General features: G+C 51.8%; 2 protein-coding genes across 2 annotated transcripts in view; one reads left to right on the top strand and one right to left on the bottom strand.

The window, feature by feature from the left end:
* Positions 1-22,791, bottom strand: part of LOC142906570 (uncharacterized) — a 130,744-nt gene that overhangs the window by 56,473 nt on the left and 51,480 nt on the right. Inside the window, exon 2 of the mRNA XM_076054703.1 lies at positions 5,056-5,133. The gene's annotated coding sequence lies outside the window, so the exon portion shown is untranslated. The remainder of the gene's footprint in view (positions 1-5,055; positions 5,134-22,791) is intronic.
* LOC116956711 (SLIT and NTRK-like protein 3) overlaps positions 1-22,791 on the top strand; it is a 51,328-nt gene that overhangs the window by 10,088 nt on the left and 18,449 nt on the right. The window lies entirely within an intron of this gene.

A 22,791-nucleotide genomic window follows, 5' to 3' on the forward strand; every position in this document is an offset into this window, starting at 1 on the left:
GGGGGTGACTTCTTCCAATATTTGAGGCACCGCAGCCTCAGCAGGGTCATCCTCACTTTGTGCCACGATGTTTTCCTGGCTGAGGGATTTTCCCTCCCCCAGGACCTCACAGAAATGCTCAGCAGATCTGCAAACCTATTCCTGGGGGTCGGAGATTGGATCACCGTTTTTTCCCCTAATGATGGTAATAGGTGTGACGCTGCAGGTTACTTTTTTGATGGAGTTAAATAGAGATTTGTGATCACGGGCCACTGAGGCAGACTCCATCTCCTCAGCAACCCGTGACCACCACCCATCCTTGCAGCGCCTCACGGCTCTCCAAACCTTCGAGCGAAGGCTGCGGTAAGCCTCCTCATTCTCTGACATGGGATTCTGTAGCCGATGACAGTGGGCCTGTCGCTTTTTCTCAACCATCCTGAACACATCCTCTGTCAGCCAGGGTCTCTGGGGAGGTCTGGACCGCGTACCCAAAGCAGCCATTGCAGCTGCATGAGTCACAGTCCTAAACCTCGCCCATTTACCCTCGACATCAGGAGGAGTCGGGGACGATGCCAATCCCAGCCGCAAGCGATGATGAAATTCTCGCTTGCAACTTTCATCAGATAACTGAGACCAGGCCACTTTAGGTCGGAATGGGGTTCTGGGTGTACACCCACCACCGGAGTGGAAGAATGGCAGGCGCATCTTACAGATGACTAGTCGATGGTCAGAGGGCAGATCAGCTCCACGGTAGGTCCTGGTGTCAAGGACATGGGCTCGCATCCGCTGGTCCGTCACTATGTAGTCCAGCAGATGTTCTTGCTTGGACCCGGCATGCATCCATGATGTTGTGTGGATGCGCCGATGCCGGAACAGCGTGTTGGTAATTACAAGCCCATGGGCTGCACAAAAATCTAGCAGCCTCCTACCGTTGTTATTGAGCTGATCTGGCCCATGCCCTCCAATTACTCCAGACCAGGTGCCAGTATCATGACCAACTCGGGCATTGAAGTCACCCAACATGATGACTCTATCCCGAGGGGCCACTTTAGCCAGCACCTGTGACAGGAGGTCATAGAAGGCATCTGACTCATCAGCTTTGCCTGCATCCCTCCACGGATGTTCATCTTCGGTGGGGGTATAAGTAACTACGACCACCATTCCTCACCTCCGGTTGATGGGAAGGCGAGCCCAAAGTAGCCTGGGGCTTACAGCTTCCCACACCTCACCGCCATGCTCCCACGCCCCCTTCATTCTTTTGTTCAAAAGAAGAGCCACACCCTGTTGTTTGGCAGTCTGCTGCCACCACTACCACACACACAATCACCACCATTAATACCATCACCATCAAAACCACCACCATCAACACCACCACCATCAATACCACTACTACCATCAACACCACCACACACAATGTATTGAGGAGCGCACTCTATTTGTCTTGCTCTTGTTGTTGTTTTTATCCGAAATTATCGGGCCATATTTTTTTTCTCTCCAGAAAACCACCACGGCGACTCCAAAGAGCAAAACGTTGCTGCGGGTTGTTCACTCCCCAACACACACAACCGCTTTAGTGCCAAAACTGTCAACTTATTTTTTGCCAGGTTTTTTTGTTATTAACCGCGACACAAAGCCTGCTTACCGATCGGCCCTTGCGAGCGCGCGCGTACGTGTGTGTGCTTGCGTGTGTGTGTCCGGCAAAACAATCTCCTACCTCCTCGCGGTGCCGGACGGGCAACTCTGTCGTGGACAGTGCTGTGGGGGCCCAATTCCGATTGGCTCCTCCCCTCATGGCTCTGGACGGGTGCGAGGGGTTGGTAACCCCTCCACCTTCAAAAATTTACCACTAAACCACGTCTAAAATATCTAACTAGTAAGCTTGTGCCGGAGGCCCTGGGGGAACAGGCATCTATGACGTCTCCTGGCCGAACCCCAATTGGCGGAGCCAGGAGATTGAATCTCTACCCTCGGGGCTCCTCCAGAAACAATGAAAACCACAGGATTGGAAGGATGCCCTGGTGGTCCCCCTCTTTAAGAAGGGGGACCGCACAGACTGTAACAACTACAGGGGCATCTCACTCCTCAGTGTGCCGGGAAAGGTCCTGGCAAGGACTATTCAACATCGCCTTGCCAGGTACGCCGAGGAGAGGCTTGCGGAGCCCCAATGCGGTTTCAGGAAAGGGCGGTCCTGCACAGATGCCATATTTTCTGTCCGTCTGCTACAGCAGAGGTGTATGGAATTCCAGGAAGACCTACATCTCTGCTTTATTGACCTGGTCAAGGCCTATGATACCATCAGTAGGCCTGGGCTCTGGGTTGTTCTTCGTGCTTTTGGAGTCCCTGACCCTCTGCTCACGATCATTAAGGACCTTCATGATGGTGAGCGGGCCCGGGTAAAACTACGTGGCCGGGAGTCAGAGCCATTCTCTGTACACCTTGGGGTGCGACAGGGATGTCCTCTGGCTCCCACATTATTTAACATCTATTTTTACCACGTAGTTTGTGAAGCCTTCAATAGCTGTACCGGGAGAATCTCCATATGGTACAGATATAATGGGAGGCTGATCGATGCCCGGGTGCGGTCAAGGGATGGCTCCCTGTTGCTCAACCACGTTATGTATGCCGATGATTTGGTAATAGCTGCTCATTCAGAGGAGGAGTTGGAGATGCTGCTGCTGAGACTGGAGCGTGCCACTAAGAGATGGGGCCTTACCATAAGCCCCACCAAAACTAAGCACCTGCCTGGGTATTTTGTACCATCGGACACTCCACCCCCACAACTCCCAATCGGTGATGGGGCAGTTGTGGAGAGTTCCCCATACTTGGGCAGTGTGCTTATGACCGGCTCCAGTTTAACAGCAGAGGTCTCACTCCAAATCAGTCGAGCGGCAATATCTTTTCATCGGTTGCGTAACGCTGTGTGGAAGCTACCTGGTCTGTTGCTCCGCACTAAGCTTCAGGTCTTCTTGGCCACGGTCATTCCCTCCCTTCTCTACGTTTGCGAAACGTGGACCCCCTTAATGGAGAATCTTCGCCGGTTAGAAACATTTAGGCTGGCCTGCCTACGATCCATCCTGGGTTTAACCAGGCTGGATTGTGTGAGGAGCTCACAAATCTTTGAAAGATCTGGGCAAGGTCCCATCGGTAAGCTCCTCCAGCAGGCAAGGCTGCGTCGGCTGGGTCATGTAGCCCGCATGCCCAGCCACCGCATGCCAAAACAGCTTTTGTTCGGCCGGATCGAGGGAGCTAAACGGGCGCGGCACAGGCTAGATAGGAGATGGAGTGATGTGGTAAGGACGTGGAGCTGAGTGGACTTGCCGATGACTGGTACCAGCGGTGTCAAGATCGGCCTCTGTGGAGGAGGCTCGTGAAGGACGCTACTGGGCAGTTGGAGGCAGTCGCCCTCCAACAACAACGGAGGGCGGAGGAGCGACGCTCACAACAACGAGCGGAGCGCCGGGTGGCTAAAGCACAGCAGGTTGGCACAGTAGGGGGCACAGGTGGTGCACCAGCCAGTCATCTCAGTCAGTCGACCCGTGGCACCTGCTGGGTCTGCCCCGTGACCTCCTGCCAGCGGGCGTTCAACACTTCACGTGGCCTCAAGGTGCACATGGCCTGGCACAAGCGTCGTGGTGATGTTGTTGTTGTTGTGTGTGTGCGCGTGTGCGGTTGGTGGCATGATTAACGACACGACGTGCGTACACTCACGCGCGATCTAAACCACACACGGCCTCCTGCACGATAGCTCAACCAAGCGGCTCGTCATCATCATCATCGTCGTCGTCGTCGTCATTGTCGCGTGGAAATGTATAGTGGCCAAACACTCTAAACGCGTGGTAACGTTGATTGAAGGGGAAAAACCGGAGGGACCCGCAGAGAAAAATCCACGCGGCCGCGGGGAGAGCGAGAGAAATTCAAATTCCAAATATACAGCAGCAGCAGGCGTCGTCAGGGTCGGGATCGAACCCACGACCTCCTGTACACCAGGCAAGGTAGTTAACATCTCCTAGCCACTGTGATGATGATGAGAGTGAGAGAGACGCAGACTCTAAATTTCCAGCAGCAGGCGTGGGAAGGGTCGGGATCGAACCCACGACCTCCTGTACACCAGGCAAGGTAGTTAACATCTCCCTAGCCACCGTGATGATGATGAGATAGAGAGAGACGCAGACTCCAAATACACAACAGCAGGTATTGTCAGGGGTCAGGATGAGACCCACGACCTCCTGTACACCAGGCGAGGTAGTTAACATCTCCCTAGCCACCATGATGATGATGAGAGAGAGAGAGAGAGACGCAGACTCCAAATATAAAGAGGCAGGTATTGCCAAGGGTCAGGATAGGACCCACGACCTCCTGTACACCAGGCGAGGTAGTTACCATCTCCCTAGCCACAGTGATGATGATGAGAGAGAGAGAGAGACGCAGACTCCAAATATACAGCAGCAGGTATTGTCAGGGGTCAGGATCAGACCCACGACCTCCTGTACACCAGGCGAGGTAGTTAACATCTCCCTAGCCACCGTGATGATGATGAAAGAGAGAGAGACACAGACTCCAAATATAAAGAGGCAGGTATTGCCAAGGGTCAGAATAGGACCCACGACCTCCTGTACACCAGGCGAGGTAGTTAACATCTCCCTAGCCATAGTGATGATGATGAGAGAGAGAGAGAGACGCAGACTCCAAATATACAGCAGCAGGTATTGTCAGGGGTAAGGATCAGACCCACGACCTCCTGTACACCAGGCGAGGTAGTTACCATCTCCCTAGCCACCGTGATGATGATGAGAGAGAGACGCAGACTCCAAATATAAAGAGGCAGGTATTGTCAGGGGTCAGGATAGGATCCACGACCTCCTGTACACCAGGCGAGGTAGTTAACATCTCCCTAGCCACCGTGATGATGGTGAGAGAGAAGCTGACTCCAAATATACAGCAGCAGGCGGCGTCAACGTGGGGATCGAAACCACGACGTTCGGCGTACCAGGCGAGGTAGTTAACATCTCTTCAGGGCTGCAGTAATTTAAAATGATTTTTTTGTTACTTATTTTTTTGAAGATGTGAGGAGCTCACCTTTGAACTTTGCGTGTGCTGGGATGGTTGTAGAATCGTCAACCCAGCGGCTCGGCAATGTCCGAAAACGGGAGTCACCTGCAGGAGAAGTTGGACATTTTGTTATTTGTTGTTGCCCATACACTCAACACTGCACCATAGACTCAACACTGCACCATAGACTCAACACTGCACCATAGACTCAACACTGCACCGTAGACTCAACACTGCCCATAGACTCAACACTGCCCATAGACACAACACTGCACCATAGACTCAACACTGCACCATAGACTCAACACTGCACCATAGACTCAACACTGCACCATAGACTCAACACTGCACCGTAGACTCAACACTGCACCGTAGACTCAACACTGCACCGTAGAATCAACACTGCACCGTAGATTCAACACTGCACCATAGACTCAACACTGCACCACAGACTCAACACTGCACCACAGACTCAACACTGCACCGTAGACTCAACACTGCCCATAGACTCAACACTGCCCATAGACACAACACTGCACCATAGACTCAACACTGCCCATAGACTCAACACTGCACCATAGACTCAACACTGCCCATAGACTCAGCACTGCACCATAGACTCAGCACTGCACCATAGACTCCAACACTGCCCATAGACTTAACACTGCACCACAGACACAACACTGCACCAGAGACTCAACACTGCACCATAGACTCAACACTGCACCATAGACTCAACACTGCACCATAGACTCAACACTGCACCATAGACTCAACACTGCACCGTAGACTCAACACTGCACAGTAGACTCAACACTGCACCGTAGACTCAACACTGCACCATAGACTCAACACTGCACCATAGACTCAACACTGCACCATAGACTCAACACTGCACCATGGACTCAACACTGCCCATAGACTCAACACTGCCAATAGACACAACACTGCACCATAGACTCAACACTGCACCATAGACTCAACACTGCACCATAGACTCAACACTGCACCGTAGACTCAACACTGCACCATAGACTCAACACTGCACCATAGACTCAACACTGCACCATAGACTCAACACTGCACCATAGACTCAACACTGCACCATAAACTCAACACTGCACCATGGACTCAACATTGCACCATAGACTCAACACTGCACCATAGACTCAACAAAAAAAATCGGAATAGGTTTTACCCTTTCTGGCAATAAAACAGGGAGGTTGTGTGTAAGATGTTCTCAAAGACCAAACGGATGACACCTTTCGCAAGGAATCCAAGTTAACATCAAGTAAAACAATTTTTACTTGACCAGCTAATGCCCACCAATGTAGCTTAATTTTTAAGAAACGACCCTGGTGATCATAAATGACAGCTCCAATGAAGGGGCTCATCATGGTCATATGTTGATTCTCAACGGAGAAAAATCCACACGACCACCACAGGGAGAGAGGCAGACTCCAAATATACAGCGGCAGTAGGTGTTGTCAGGATCGGGATCGAACCCACGACCTCCTGTAGACCAGGCGAGTTAGTTAACATCTCCTAGCCACCGTGATGATGATGAGAGAGAGAGATGCAAACTCCAAATATACAGTAGGCGTTAGGGTCAGGATCGAACCCACGACCTCCCGCATACAAGGCGACGTAGTTAACATCTCCTAGCCACCGCGATGAGGATGAGAGAGAGAGGGAGAGACACAAACTCCAAATATACAGCAGCAGCAGGCGTCAGGGTCAGGATCGAACCCATGACCTCCTGTATACCAGGCGAGGTAGTTAACATCTCATAGCCACCGCGATGAGGATGAGAGAGAGAGGGAGAGACACAAACTCCAAATAAACAGCAGCAGCAGGCGTCAGGGTCGGGATCGAACCCATGACCTCCTGTATACCACGCGAGATTGTTAACATCTCCTAGTCACCGCGGCGCTCCTGCCAAGTCTTTCGGCCAGCCGCCCGATGTAGCGCTCCCGTGCAGTAGAAGTAGCAGCAGTAGTAGCAGTAGTAGTAGCAGCAGTAGTAGTAGCAGCAGTAGTAGTAGCAGCAGCAGTAGTAGCAGCAGTAGTAGTAGCAGCAGCAGTAGTAGCAGCAGCAGTAGTAGCAGCAGTAGTAGTAGCAGCAACAGCAGTAGCAGCAACAGCAGTAGCAGCAACAGCAGTAGCAGTAGCAGCAGCAGTAGTAGCAGCAGCAGTAGTAGTATCAGCAGCAGTATCACCAGCAGTAATAGCAGCAGCAGTAGTAGCAGTAACAGCAGCAGTAGCAGTAACAGTAGCAGTAGTAGCAGCAGCAGTAGTAGCAGCAGCAGCAGTAGTAGCAGTAGTAGTAGCAGCAGCAGTAGTAGCAGTATCAGCAGCAGTATCAGCAGTGTAGTGGCGTAACGTGCGCAGGGTTTGCAAACAGCAGTGGCATCCACGTACGGGGTTGCAAACGGCGAGGTCAAGTCAGGACGAGCAAGGTGCAGGCGGGTGGGGCCTGGGTGACAGCAGACAGAGAGACGCCAGCAGATCAGGGAAAGAGGCAGCCACCGGCTGGCTGCAAATGCAAACGCGGGGTAGGCGTCAGGGAGGCGAGAGACAGAGGCGATGAGGGGGAGAAACACGTGGGGGGAGCCGTCGGAAAGACGCCGGCTAGACGAGGGCCATCTGGGGGCACTTTAATGAGGAGGGGGATACATAAGGGGAACGTGTGAGGCAGTTGGGTTGAGTTGGTTGGAGATGAAGCTGCGAAGAGATTCAAGAGAAGTCCGGGACCTCGCCCTAACCCAGCGGTGTTGGCTGAACCCCCGCTGGGGCAACGGGCGAGGTTGGAGGCGCGGATGCGGACAGGCTAGCAGTGGAGAGGCTGGCGGAATCTTTAGTTCGATGTGCGACAGGCGAGCGGGGTGAGAAGCTAGCAGAGTATACGGAGCGAGAGAAGGAGGGAGAATCCGTGACAGGTGAGGAGAGCAGAATAGAGTGGCACGGGAGAAAAGATTAAGTTGTCCGCGTGAATAAACACCACACTACAGTAGTAACAGCCACAGCCGTAGCAGCAGCGGCAGCGCTAGGTGTTGTTATCCATAACAGGTGTTCTTCGGGTTAGATCGCGTAAATATAAATGTGTCCTTAAACCCACCGCCGCCGCCGCCACCACTACCAACCCGACACGGCCAATTATAGCAGGGTTTGTGTCACAGAAGCATCAGGTGGCCAATTAGTGACCGGCTCGGCGCACACGGCTTGTGCGCCTTAGAGAAGTTGCCCTTTGGGCATTCTGAGCGATTTTTTTTTACATTTCTGATCCCCCCCACCCACCCCCCCCCCCATAAATTTTACCTCCTTAAAAATCGGCTGACCAACGGAAAGGTCGGCGCCGAGCTTCACGTCCACGGAGCTGACAAGGAACATGGACAAAGAACAAAGGTTGGGGGGGGGGAGGGCCTGTCGCTGTTAGCCGGCCCCATGAAACCACAGGGATTATCTGTGCAACCCGCCAATGTTGCAACCCACGTGGAACATCTCTTGAGATGTTCCACGTGGCACATCACCTGAGATACCTCGTGGACCATCTTCTGAGATACCTCGTGGATCATCACCTGAGATACCACGTGGACCATCTTCTGAGATATCTCGTGGACCATCACCTGAGATACCTCGTGGACCATCACCTGAGATACCACGTGGATCATCACCTGAGATACCTCGTGGACCATCACCTGAGATACCTCGTGGACCATCACCTGAGATACCACGTGGACCATCTTCTGAGATACCTCGTGGACCATCACCTGAGATACCACGTGGACCATCTTCTGAGATACCTCGTGGACCATCACCTGAGATACCACGTGGACCATCACCTGAGATACCACGTGGACCATCACCTGAGATACCTCGTGGATCATCACCTGAGATACCACGTGGACCATCACCTGAGATACCTCGTGGATCATCACCTGAGACACCACGTGGTCCATCACCTGAGATACCACGTGGAACATCACCTGAGATACCACGTGGACCATCACCTGAGATACCACGTGGACCATCACTTGAGATACCACGTGGTCCATCACCTGAGATAACACGTGGATCATCACCTGAGATACCACGTGGACCATCACCTGAGATACCACGTGGATCATCACCTGAGATACCACGTGGACCATCACCTGAGATACCACGTGGTCCATCACCTGAGATACCACGTGGACCATCACCTGAGATACCTCGTGGATCATCACCTGAGATACCACGTGGACCATCACCTGAGATACCACGTAGACCATCACCTGAGATACCACGTGGTCCATCTCCTGAGATAACACGTGGACCATCTTCCGAGATACCACGTGGACCATCACCTGAGATACCATGTGGTCCATCACCTGAGATACCACGTGGTCCGTCACCTGAGATACCTCGTGGACCATCTTCCGAGATACCACGTGGACCACCTTCTGAGATGTCCGTACAGAATATTGGGAAAAGACCGTTGTAGGTTGGACAGGAGAGATGCTGACGAAGAAGGTAGTCAATTAAACATGACATAATGTTGTGTTACAATTAATGTTAGAATTATGGATATTCATATCTGTTCAAACAAGTAGCAGACGCTCAGTCAGGAACATAACCCCCACCCCCTGTTGTATATTATCGCTGTAAACCAGTCCAAATAAGCCGGGGACATTGCGAAAATATCGAGGCAGCACCTTCCGAACAACGTTAATATTACGTACCATTGGAAATTCATCAATTAAATCTACATATTGTTTGTACACGATAAGTTTTTTTGGGGGAAGATCGCGACACAGCCTGCCCATTGTGGATCCATCTCGACTGACGACGTTTCAATTCACGGGGCCTTTTCCAGGAACGTAACCCGACGTAGGTCCGAGGAGCGCCTGTACAGGTTGCACTCGCACACACACTGCTGCAGGTGTCAAGGTCAAGTGTGCGTGCGTCTACACACGTTGGGCTTCTTTAGCGCCGTACGCAGCCAACCGTTCTACTCGGAGGTGCGGAGTGTTGAGTCTGTGGTGCAGTGTTGAGTTGATTCTGCAGTGTTGAGTCTATGGTGCAGTGTTGAGTCTGTGCTGAAGTATTGAGTTGATTGTGCAGTGTTGAGTCTGTGGTGCAGCGTTGAGTCTGAGGTGCAGTGTTGAGTTGATTGCGCAGTGTTGAGTCTGTGGTGAGTGTTGAGTCTATGGTGCAGTGTTGAGTCTATGGTGCAGTGTTGAGTCTACGGTGTAGTGTTGAGTCTATGGTGCAGTGTCGAGGCTACAGCGCAGTGTTGAGTCTATGGTGCAGTGTTGAGTCTATGGTGCAGTGTTGAGTCTATGGTGCAGTGTTGAATCTATTGGCAGTGTTGAGTCTATGGGCAGTGTTGAGTCTATGGTGCAGTGCTGAGTCTATGGTGCAATGTTGAGTCTATGGTGCAGTGCTGAGTCTATCGTGCAGTGTTGAGTCTATGGTGCAGTGTTGAGTCTATGGTGCAGTGTTGAGTCTACGGTGCAGTGTTGAGTCTATGGTGCAGTCTTGAGTCTGTGGTGCAGTGTTGAGTTGATTCTGCAGTGTTGAGTCTATGGTGCAGTGTTGAGTTGATTCTGCAGTGTTGAGTCTATGGTGCAGTGTTGAGTCTATGGGGAGTGCTGAGTCTATGGTGCAATGCTGAATCTATGGTGCAGTGTTGAGTCTACTACTGCTACTGCTGCCGCTACAACTGCTATCACTATTTTAAATCAAACGTGTCGACAGGTTCAACAGTGGGGGTTCTTCTCTCTCTCCGCGATTCATCCACGCTGCGCGGTCGGGCGGGCAGGCGGGGGGGGCATTAAATTGGCATCGCGTCAGCCGTGCCAAAAGGCCTCTTCACGCGGCAGTGTGGGGGTGGAAGCAGGCGTTCAATTAGAGTCAGGATTTCTCCCGCCTAATTGTAGTAATTCACTGGTGGGCCCGTGGCCACAACATCTGTGGCACCCATAAAGGCTACGCCGCTTGCCTGCTGCGCGGCAGGAGGCCGTGGGTTCGATCCACGACCCATGGCGACGCCCGCCGCTGCATTGTTGGAGTCTGCGTCTCTCTCTCATCATCATCATCATCACGGTGGCTATGAGATGTTAACCACCTCGCCCCGTACGTGGTAGGTCGTGGGTTCGATCCCCGATTCCTGGTGACGCTGGCCGCTGTATATGTGGAGTCTGCGTCTCTCTCGCATCATCATCATCACGGTGGCTATGATATGTTAACTACCTCGCCTGATCTACTGGAGGTCGTGGGTTCATTCCTAACCCTGACGACGCCTGCTGCTGCATATTTGGAGTCTGCGTCTCTCTCATCATCATCATCACGGTGGCTATGAGATGTTAACTATCTCGCCTGGTCTACAGGAGGTCGTGGGTTCATTCCTAACCCTGACGACGCCTGCTGCTGCCACTGTATATTTGGAGTCTGCGTCTCTCTCTCATCATCATCATCATGGTGGCTAGAAGATGTTAACTACCTCGCCTGGTCTACAGGAGGTCGTGGGTTCATTCATAACCCTGACGACGCCTGCTGCTGCTGCTCCTGTATATTTGGAGTCTGCGTCTCTCTCATCATCATCATCACGGTGGCTATGAGATGTTAACTACCTCGCCCCGTAACTGGCAGGTCGTGGGTTCGATCCCCGATTCCTGGCGACGCCAGCCGCTGTATACGGTGAAACCCTTCCTCTTAGCGACGGCGATTGGCTTCCACGAAACCGCCCGTGAAACGATTTGATATAGGAAATGCACGTTAAAGGCTCGACATGTTCCGACAGCATCGAAGGTTATGCCCCCTCCCCCTTTTATCACCCAAACAACGTGCTGTATAATATTTAAACAATGGATATTAATATACAAAGATATATAACAACGTTATGGACGCATGTTAAAAAGAGAAACGCGGTTAATCGATGCATCAATTAATATTTACTGTACCTACAACAGACTGTCGTTAACAGGGGAATGGCCAGGAAGCAGACCACATATTGCTCGATGGTGGCACTCCACTACACACTACACTAGACACTACACTATACACTACTATACACTACACTATACACTACTATAAACTACACTATAGACTACACTATACACTACTATAAACTACACTATAAACTACTATAAACTACTATACACTACACTATACACTACTATAAACTATACTATAAACTACACTATACACTACTATACACTACACTATACACTACCATACACTACACTATAAACTACTATACACTACACTATAAACTACTATACACAACACTATACACTACACTATACACTACTATAAACTATGTTACTATACACTACTATAAACTATGTTGCTATACACTACTATAAACTATGTTACTATACACTACTATAAACTATGTTACTATACACTACTATAAACTATGTTACTATACACTACTATAAACTATGTTACTATACACTACTACAAACTACACTATACACAACTATAAACTACACTATAAACTACACTATACGCTACACTATAAACTACACTATACACTACTATCAACTGTGTTACTATACACTACTATAAACTATACTATACACTACTATAAACTATTTTACTATACACTACTATAAACTATTTTACTATACACTACTATAAACTATGTTACTATACACTACTATAAACTACACTACAATACAGTACGCTGCTACACACTGCACTATTATACACGACACTACACATTCGGCTTTATGGAGGCCCGTGGTGGAAATTGATAGCAGTACTCAAATACTCGATATGCACTTTGATTCTAAATGTGGAGGGGGAAAAAACCGGAGGGATCCGGAGAAAAATCCACGTGACCACCACAGGGAGAGAGAGACGCAGACTCCAAATATACAGCAGCAGCAGGCGTCGTCAGGGTCGGGGTAGAACCCACGACCTCTTGTATACCAGGCGAGGTAGTTAACATCTCCCAGCCACCGTGATGTTGATGACGATGAGAGAGACGCAGACTCCAAATATACAGCAGCAGCAGGCGTCGTCAGGGTCGGTATCGAACCCACGACCTCCTGTACACCAGGCGAGGTAGTTAACATCTCATAGTCACCGTGATGATGATGATGACAGAGAGAGACGCAGACTCCAAATATACAGCAGCAGGCGACGTCAGGGTCAGGGATCAAACCCACGACCTCCCGTGCACCAGGCGAGGTAGTCAACATCTCCCAAGCCACCGTGATGATGATGACAGAGAGAGACACGAAGACTCCAAATATACAGCAGCAGCAGCAGGCGTCGTCAGGGTCAGGGATCGAACCCACGACCTCCCGCGCACCAGGCGAGGTAGTCAACATCTCCCAAGCCGCCACGGCGTCCTGGAAAGCACGCTGTTAAAACAGCGCGGCAGGCGGCGGCGTCGCCTTTACGGGTGCCACAGATGCGTGGCCACAGAACCACGAGTTAATTACTTGGAATGGACGGGGGGGGGGAAGAAAAAATCCCGACTCAAATCGAATGCCGGTTTCTCCCCCCCCCCGCCCCCCACCCCCCCACCAACAGCAGCAACCGCGCCGAGAGGTTTGCTGGCACGGCTGACGCGATGCCGATTTTTATGCCCCTCGCGTGGTGCGGACGAGAGGGGAGGGGGGCAAAAAAACAAAGACAAAAAAAAGGGAAAACGAAAGGAAAAAAAAGAGACAAAAGAGAGGAGAGAGGAAAAAAGAGAGAAAATTCAATTAAAAGAGAGATTTTAAAAAAAGGAGACAAAGAGAGAGAGAAAAACTAGAGAAAAAAAGAGGAAAAATAGAGAGAAAAACTAGAGAAAAAATAGAGAGAGAGAGAAAACAAGAGGGGTAAAATAGAGAGAAAGACAGAAAAAAGCGGGGAAAAAATAGAGAGAATGAGAGAAAAAAAAGGAAAAATAGAGAGAAAAACTAGAGAAAAAATAGAGAGAGAGAAAACAAGAGGGGAAAAATGGAGAGAAAAACGAGAGGGGAAAAAACAGAGAGCAAGAAAAATTAGAGAAGAGAGACACAACCAACTCCACCGTCGATTATTTTGCCGCGTCCCATTTGAAAACCGGCGTCTTCCGAGGAGAAAGAAAGAACGAGAGAGACGGAGAAAGAGAGAGAGGGAGGCGTTCACGTCCACCGATAGATTTTAAAAATCGATCGAAATCCCCGAGAGAGTTCTTTCTTCTAAGCGCTTGCAACGCCTTCTTACCCCCCCCCCACCCACCCCCATTACGAGATGATCGTCGTCGGCGTCGGCGTCACCGTAACAGAACCCTGAAGACGAGAGCGTGTCATCATTGAACACGGGAGCGCGCGGTGTAATTACACCGCGCGCTCCCGTTCTTGATGACACTGTGGGGGGGGGGACATTTAGATTTCACGAAAATTCACGGCGACGTGGTTGTGCGTCGCCGCCGCCGCCACCGCCGCCGTCATTTTTTAAACAGACAGCGGCGGATTTTTGACGATGGGGGGGGGGGGGGGGGTGGCGTGGGTGAGCGGAAGGGGACGGCGGTAGGGGGGAAATATTCAGAGTTGCGCCCGGCGGGTCGACGGAGCCGTTTTTGGTTTCCCCGCCCGGAAATTGTTTGCGATTTTTTTTTTCTCGCGTGACGGGAGCCCCCCCCCGAGCCACGGCGGGAGTCTCCGAGCCAACTGCCGGGGGCCGACAAAATTTGTTCCCAAGCACTCGCCTGTGACCCAAAGTCAACCCCCGGGATTGGCGCCCCGATCCGAGGTCTCGCCCACGGCGGCTAGGAGAGGTTGACAACCTCGCCTGGTATACAGCAACAGGCCGTGGGTTCGATCCCGACCTTATTTGAAGTTTGCGTCTCTCTCTCTCATCATCACGGTGGCTAGGAGATGTTCACTACCTCGCCTGGTCTACAGCAGCAGGCCGTGGGTTCAATCCCGACCTTATTTGAAGTTTGCGTCTCTCTCTTTCTCATCATCATCATCATCATCACGGTGGCTAGGAGATGTTAACTACCTCACCTGGTAATGCAGCAGGCCGTGGGTTCGATCCCAACCCTGACACCTGCTCCTTATTTGAAGTTTGCATCTCTCTCTCTCATCATCATCATCACGGTGGCTAGGAGATGTTAACTACCTCGCCTGGTAACGCAGCAGGCCGTGGGTTCTACCCCGACCCTGACGCCTGCTGCTGCTGCTGCTGTATATTTGGAGTCTGCGTCTCTCTCCCAGTGGTCGCGTGGAATTTTTCTCCAGGGTCCTCCGTATTTTTTTTGCCCTCCCCATTTGTAATCGACGTTGCGCGCTTGAGAGTCTTTGTCTGCTGTAAATTTCCACGTGGCGGCGACGACGACGAAGAGCCGCCACTTCGTTGAGCTGCGATCGTCTGCCATGGGCCGGGTTTGCTTCTGAAAAAGAGCTACGTGGCTCAGCGGTAGGCCAAACCTCGCAAAATAAAGAATGGTTTAGAGTCTATGGTGCAGTGTTGGGTGGTCTATGATGCAGCTACCGCTACTACTGCTGCTACTGCAGCTGCTGCTGATGGTACTACTGCTAATACTGCCCTTACTGCTGCTGCTACCACTACTGCTGCTACTGCTGATACTGCAGCTACTGATAGTACTACTGCTGCTACTTCCCCTACTGCTACGACTACTGTTGCTACTGATACTGCTACTACCACTACTGCTGATACTGCTGCTGATGGTACTACTGCTGATACTGCCCCTACTGCTGCTGCCACTACTGTTACTACTGATACTGCTACTACCACGAGTGCTGATACTGCCCCTACTGCTGCTACTACTGCTACGACTACTGCTGCTACTGCTGCTGCTACTACCACTACTGCTGATACTGCTGCCACTACTGCTGCTGCTACTACTGCTATGACTGCTGTTGCTACTGCTGCTGCTACTACCACTAATGCTGATACTGCTGCCACTACTGCTGCTGCTGCTGGTACTACTGATACTGGACAGAATCGACGGTGGGGTTCTTTTCTCGCTCTCCGCGATTCATCCACGCCGCGCGTCCTCATGGTGAAGAATCCGACAGCTGTGTTCTTCACCTGAGGACGGCTGCTTGTGTTGTGGCCGAAACGTCGTGAGAATTATATTTTATACGTTTGATTTTAATTATTTTTACTGTTTCCCTTCTAACGTGGTGGTGTGCCTTTACCGAAAGGACCAAGAATATGAATCCCCGCATTCGCGGAAGCTTTAAAAATGGGAAAAATAAATTTTAGTTTGAACAGTTGAATCGTGAGAGACAAGCGTGTAAGTCGTCACAAAGCGTCTTCCCCGCGCGGTACGCCTCCATATTTGGAGTCTGCAGCGTCTCCTCCCCCCCCCAACCCCCCGTGGTGGCGTGGATTTTTCTCCGGAATCTTCCGGCTGTTTTTTCCCCTCCGCGGTTAGAGGCAACATCGCGCGTCGAGGGCGATCGGCCACCGCTGTAGATGTCCACGTGATGACAAGCCACTTTCGTTGAGCGCCAATCACCCGCGATGGGCCAGTGTCGCTTCCGAAAAAGAGCTTGTCCCCAAATTGGTGCTTGTGAAAAGGTTTCAGTTTTGTTGCCAGAGAAAAAAAAGGGGGGAAAAACAATATTATTATAGTTTGGTACTGGCAAAGGAGGTCTAATGATGTACACGCTCACCCCGATCCCTCATTACTTGGATAGTGGCATTGTCTTTGAGCTGCACGCCGTTTGGCGTCCTCTGGTCGAGCACCAATTGAGACGAGGCTCAAAAGAAAGCCGTCCCTTGGTGTGGGCCAATCAGTTTCAAGGACAATGCGAATATGAGAATGTATTTTTTTTGTTGCCATTTTGTTGGTTAATGCACACGTGATGCCTCGTGAAAAGGTTTCAGTTTTGTTGCCAGACCAAAAAAAAGGTTAAAAAAACCCCTCTTATTATATTTTGGTACTGACAAAGGAGGTCTAATGATGAAATCGTTTAGTTCGTTCATTAAAGCCAGACATAGATAGACAGATAGAAAAAATAATAATAATACCCACGTGACTTTACCGAAAGAACCAGAGAGCATGGATTCCTGCAGTCACGAAAGCATTCAAATCAAGATTTTAATATTTGTCGATTTAAAGCTTTCGCGACTGCAAGGATTCATCTTCTTTTTTGGTTCTTTCGGTAAAGTCACCACGTAGAATGAGAATAAAATAATTTTATTCTCACTGCCTCAATCGGTAAAGTCACCACGTAGAATGAGAATAAAATAATGTTATTCTCATTCTACGTGGTGACTTTACCAAAACAACCTAAGAAGAAGATGTTAACGGTTTCGTTTTAACAGTTGAATATCTTCTGCCTACCAGTGGGTGGGGGTCATGTCGTGGGAGACCGGGGTGCGTGCTTGCCATGACCACGCACAAATAGCAAGCTGAATATCCCTCCCTGAAAATGATTCTTGACACGCTGCGGGGGCATTCGTATTTAGAATCAACAATGACATGGACAGGACATCCGCGAAAATTAAACAATGGTATCTCACCAACAGCAGCGAGCGTTAAGCTCCTGATGGCGGCCCTCAATCCTTAACCGCCACGGTTCAACAGTTCGCCATTCGAGACTGTTGGGGCCTCTCTCCGCCGTGGTCATTTAGAGAGGGGGGCTCGATCGTCCGCCCGCTCACTCCCCCTCTCCCCCTTTCCTTCACCTGCTCTCTCATTCTCGCTCGTCCGCTCACTCCCCCTCTCTCTCACCCGCTCTCTCTCACCCGCTCTTTCTCATTCACGCTCGCTCGTCCGCTCACTCCCCCTCTCCCCCTTTCCTTCACCCGCTCTGTCTCATTCTCGCTCGCTCGCCCGCTCACTCCCCCTCTCCCTCACCCGCTCTCTCTCATTCTCGCTCGTCCGCTCACTCTCCCTCACCCACTCTCTCTCATTCTCGCTCGCCCGCTCACTCCCCCTCTCCCTCACCCGCTCCCTCTCATTCTCGCTCGTCCGCTCACTCTCCCTCACCCGCCCTCTCTCATTCTCGCTCGTCCACTCACTCCCCCTCTCTCATTCTCGCTCGTCCGCTCACTCCCCCTCTCCCTCTCTCTCTCATTCTCGCTCGCTCGCTCACTCCCCCTCTCCCTCACCCGCTCTCTCTCATTCTTGCTCGCTCGTCCACTCACTCCCCCTCTCCCCCTCTCCCTCACCCGCTCTCTCTCATTCTCGCTCGTCCGCTCACTCTCCCTCACCCGCTCTCTCTCATTCTCGCTCGCCCACTCACTCCCCCTCACCCGCTCTCTCTCATTCTCCTTCGTCCGCTCACTCCCCTCTCCCCCTCTCCCTCACCCGCTCTCTCTCATTCTCGCTCGCCCACTCACTCCCCCTCACCCGCTCTCTCTCATTCTCCTTCGTCCGCTCACTCCCCTCTCCCCCTCTCCCTCACCCGCTCTCTCTCATTCTCGCTCGCCCGCTCACTTCCCCTCTCCCGCTCTCTCTCATTCTCGCTCGTCCGCTCACTCTCCCCCTCCCGCTCTCTCTCACTCTCGTCCGCCCGCTCACTCCCCTTCTCCCCCTCTCTCACCCGCTCTCTCTCATTCTCACTCATTCGCTCACTCCCCCTCTCCCTCACCTTCTCTCATTCTCGCTCGCCCGCTCACTCCCCCTCTCCCTCACTCGCTCGCTCTCTCTCTCACTCTCTCGCTCTCTCTCTCTCTCTCACCCGCTCTCTCTCTCTCACCCGCTCTCTCTCTCTCACCCGCTCTCTCTCCCTCTCACCCGCTCTCCCTCTCTCTCACCAGCTCTCTCTCACCCGCTCTCTCTCATTCTCCCGCTCTCTCTCATTCTCCCGCTCTCTCTCATTCTCCCGCTCTCTCTCATTCTCCCGCTCTCTGTCTCTCACCAGCTCTCTCTCACTCACCAGCTCTCTCTCACTCACCCGCTCTCTCTCACTCACCCGCTCTCTCTCACTCACCAGCTCTCTCTCACCCACTCTCTCTCTCTCTCACTCACCAGCTCTCTCTCACTCACCAGCTCTCTGTCTCTTTCTCCCACTCTCACTCTCTCTCACTAGCTCTCTCTCACTCACCAGCTCTCTTTCTCATTCTCCCGCTTTCTGTCTCTCACCCGCTCTCTCACTCACCAGCTCTCTCTCTCTCACTCACCAGCTCTCTCTCACTCACCAGCTCTCTGTCTCTCACCCACTCTCTCTCTCTCACCAGCTCTGTCTCTCACCAGCTCTCTGTCTCTCTCACTCACCAGCTCTCTCTCACTCAGCAGCTCTCTCTCACTCAGCAGCTCTCTCTCACTCACCAGCTCTCTCTCACTCACCAGCCCTCTCTCACTCAGCAGCTCTCTCTCTCTCACCAGCTCTCTCTCTCTCACGCTCTTTCTCACTCGCAAGCTCTCTGTCTCTCACCAGCGCTCTCTCTCTCACCCGCTCTCTCTCTCACCCGCTCTCTCTCTCACTCACCCGCTCTCTCTCTCACTCACCCGCTCTCTCTCTCTCTCACTCACCAGCTCTCTGTCTCTCACCAGCTCTCTCTCATTCTCCCGCTCTCTGTCTCTCACCAGCTCTCTCTCTCACCAGCTCTCTCTCTCTCACCAGCTCTCTCTCTCACCAGCTCTCTCTCTCACTCACCAGCTCTCTCTCTCTCACTCACCAGCTCTCTCTCTCTCTCTCACTCACCAGCTCTCTCTCTCTCTCACTCACCAGTTCTCTCTCTCACTCACCAGCTCTCTCTCTCACTCACCAGCTCTCTCTCTCACCAGCTCTCTCTCTCACCAGCTCTCTCTCTCACCAGCTCTCTCTCTCACTCACCAGCTCTCTCTCTCTCTCACTCACCAGCTCTCTCTCTCTCTCACTCACCAGCTCTCTCTCTCACTCACCAGTTCTCTCTCTCTCACCAGCTCTCTCTCTCTCACTCACCAGCTCTCTCACTCACCAGCTCTCTCACTCACCAGCTCTCTCTCTCACCAGCTCTCTCTCTCCCTCTCTCCCCCTCCCTCTCTCTTTTTTTGCCATCAGAGGAAGCAACAAGATGCTCGGTTTAGTCGGCACTTTGTTTCGTTCATCATTTCGTTTTTTTCCATTGCTTTGCTTTATGTGCTCCCCGCCCCCCCCCCCCCCCCCATTTTCAAATTAAAAATTTTACGTGCAACAAAATCAATCTGTGCCACTTTCTCCGTAAAAAGATGAGCACGAAGAAGCACGCTCTGCTCCTCCTCCTTAGCCCTTCCCTATCTCTCTCTCTGTCTCTCGCCGGCTGGGAGGCTGTCCACCGTGGCGACAAACAAACGGCAAACAAACAAATCACGGGAGGGAAACAAATGTTGAAAGTGCTCGCTCAGGAATACTGAGTGACGCCTCCCCCCTCCCTGCCTCAATCCCTCCCCGCCTCACTCCCTTCCACTCCCTCCCTCCCTGCCTCCCTCCCCGCCTCACTCCCTTCCACTCCCTCCCTCCCTGCCTCCCTCCCTGCCTCAGTCCCTTCCAATCCCTCCCCGCCTCCATCCCCTCCACTTCCTCCCCGCCTACATCCCCTCCACTCCCTCCCCGCCTCACTCCCTTCCACTCCCCTCCACTCCCTCCCTCCTTCCCCTCCACTACCTCCACTCCCTCCCCGCCTCCATCCTTCCCCTCCACTCCCTCCACTCCTTCCCTGCCTCCATCCTTCCCCTCCACTCCCTCCACTCCTTCCCTGCCTCCATCCTTTCCCTCCACTCCCTCCCTGCCTGCATCCATCCCCTACACTCCCTCCCCGCCTTCCTCCCCTACACTCCACTCCCTCCGTGCCTCCCTCCCCTCCACTCCACTCCCTCCCTGCCTCCCTCTTTCCTTCCCCTCCACTCCCTCCCTGCCTCCCTCCCCTCCACTCCACTCCCTCCCTGCCTCCATCCCCCCCACTCCACTCCCTCCCTGTCTCCCTCCCCTCCACTCCCTACCTCCCACCACCGCACAGGAGTCTTATCGTGACGCCGGGAAGCGCCGACGGAATGACCGTGTGCCCCCGTGCCTTCTCTCTCCCGTGTTCTCTCCACCCTCCTCGGTTGTGGTGGCAATACCGTAACCACCACCACCGCCACCACCACCACCACCACCGTCGCAGCTGCAATTTGACTTTGCCCGTGAGAGGTGGCGGTGCTGGTGGGGAGTGAAGTGACTCAACACTGCCCATAGACTCAACACTGCACCATAGACTCAACACTGCACCATAGACTCAACACTGCACCATAGACTCAACACTGCCCATAGACTCAACACTGCACCATAGACTCAACACTGCACCATAGACTCAACACTGCACCATAGACTCAACACTGCACCATAGACTCAAAACTCCGCACCTCCAAATGGCAGTTTGGCTACATGCGGTGTGAACAGAAGTTCAACACACACCGACACATGTACGTACGTGTGTGTACGTACACACACGTACGTACAACGCGCTGGACAGAGACGGCAGGCATTCCTGCGGTGCTGGCGTCTCCTGACTAAGCAACGACCACAAGGCAGTGATGGGGGGGTCGGGAGAGGGGGGGGGTTAGGAGGGAGAGAGGATGTCTTTATCCCGTGTGGCTCGATGATCTAATCCAGTGGTTTCTTAACCTGGGGGTGCACGTCAACCCCTTGGGGGTGCGAGATGACTTTTCTGGTGGAGGGGGAGGGGGCGTTCGAGACGTGGCCGGATTATTTATCAGACGGTAAACCATCGAAAGACACAAATTAAGACTTCTTGGTTCTTTCGGTAAAGTAACGTGGAATGGAAATAAAATTAGAAAAATAAAACGTAATAACGTTAAGTTACAACGTACTTAGTTTCATCAACATTGCACGTTTTAGTGAACGACTGCCTACTGCCTTCAGTAAAGGTTAAGAACTACCAATCAGATGTAGATTCCACTGGTTCTTCACGTTCTGCAGATGTAGATGCCACTGGTTCTTCACGTTCTGCAGATGTAGATGCCACTGGTTCTTCATATTCTCCAGATGTAGATGCCACTGGTTCTTCACGTTCTGCAGACGAAGATTCCATTGGTTCTTCATGTTCTGCAGACGTAGATGCCACTGGTTCTTCACTTTCTGCAGATGTAGATGCCGCTGATTTCTTCATATTCTCCAGATGTAGATTCCACTGATTCTTCATGTTCTGCAGATGTAGATGTCACTAGTTCTTCACGTTCTGCAGATGTAGATGTCACTGGTTCTTCATGTTCTGCAGATGTAGATGCCAATGGTTCTTCATGTTCTGCAGATGTAGATGCCACTGTTTCTTCAGGTTCTGCAGACGTAGATGCCACTGGTTCTTCACGTTCTGCAGACATAGATGCTACTGGTTCTTCACGTTCTGCAGACCTAGATGCCACTGGTTCTTCACGTTCTTCAGATGTAGATGCCACTGGTTCTTCACGTTCTGCAGACGTAGATGCCACTGGTTCTTCACGTTCTTCAGATGTAGATGCCACTGGTTCTTCACGTTCTGCAGATGTAGATGCCATTGGTTTTTCACTTTAAGCAGATGGAGATGCCACCGGTTCTTCATGTTCTGCAGATGTAGATGCCACTGGTTTTTCACGTTCTCCATATGTAGATGCCACTGGTTCTTCACATCCTGCAGATGTAGATGCCACTGGTTTTTCATGTTCAGCAGATGTTAAGATGCCACTGGTTCTTCACGTTCTGCAGATGTAGATGCCACTGGTTCTTCACGTTCTCCATATGTAGATGCCACTGGTTCTTCACGTTTTGCAGATGTAGATGCCACTGGTTCTTCATGCTCTGCAGATGTAGATGCCACTGGTGCTTCATGTTCTGCAGATGCCACTGGTTCTTCACGTTCTGCAGATGTAGATGCC

Source organism: Petromyzon marinus, chromosome 67 (genome assembly GCF_048934315.1).
Source record: "Petromyzon marinus isolate PM22_M1 ecotype Great Lakes invasive population chromosome 67, UKy_Petmar_22M1.pri1.0, whole genome shotgun sequence".
In the NCBI taxonomy this organism is placed as follows: domain Eukaryota; kingdom Metazoa; phylum Chordata; class Hyperoartia; order Petromyzontiformes; family Petromyzontidae; genus Petromyzon; species Petromyzon marinus.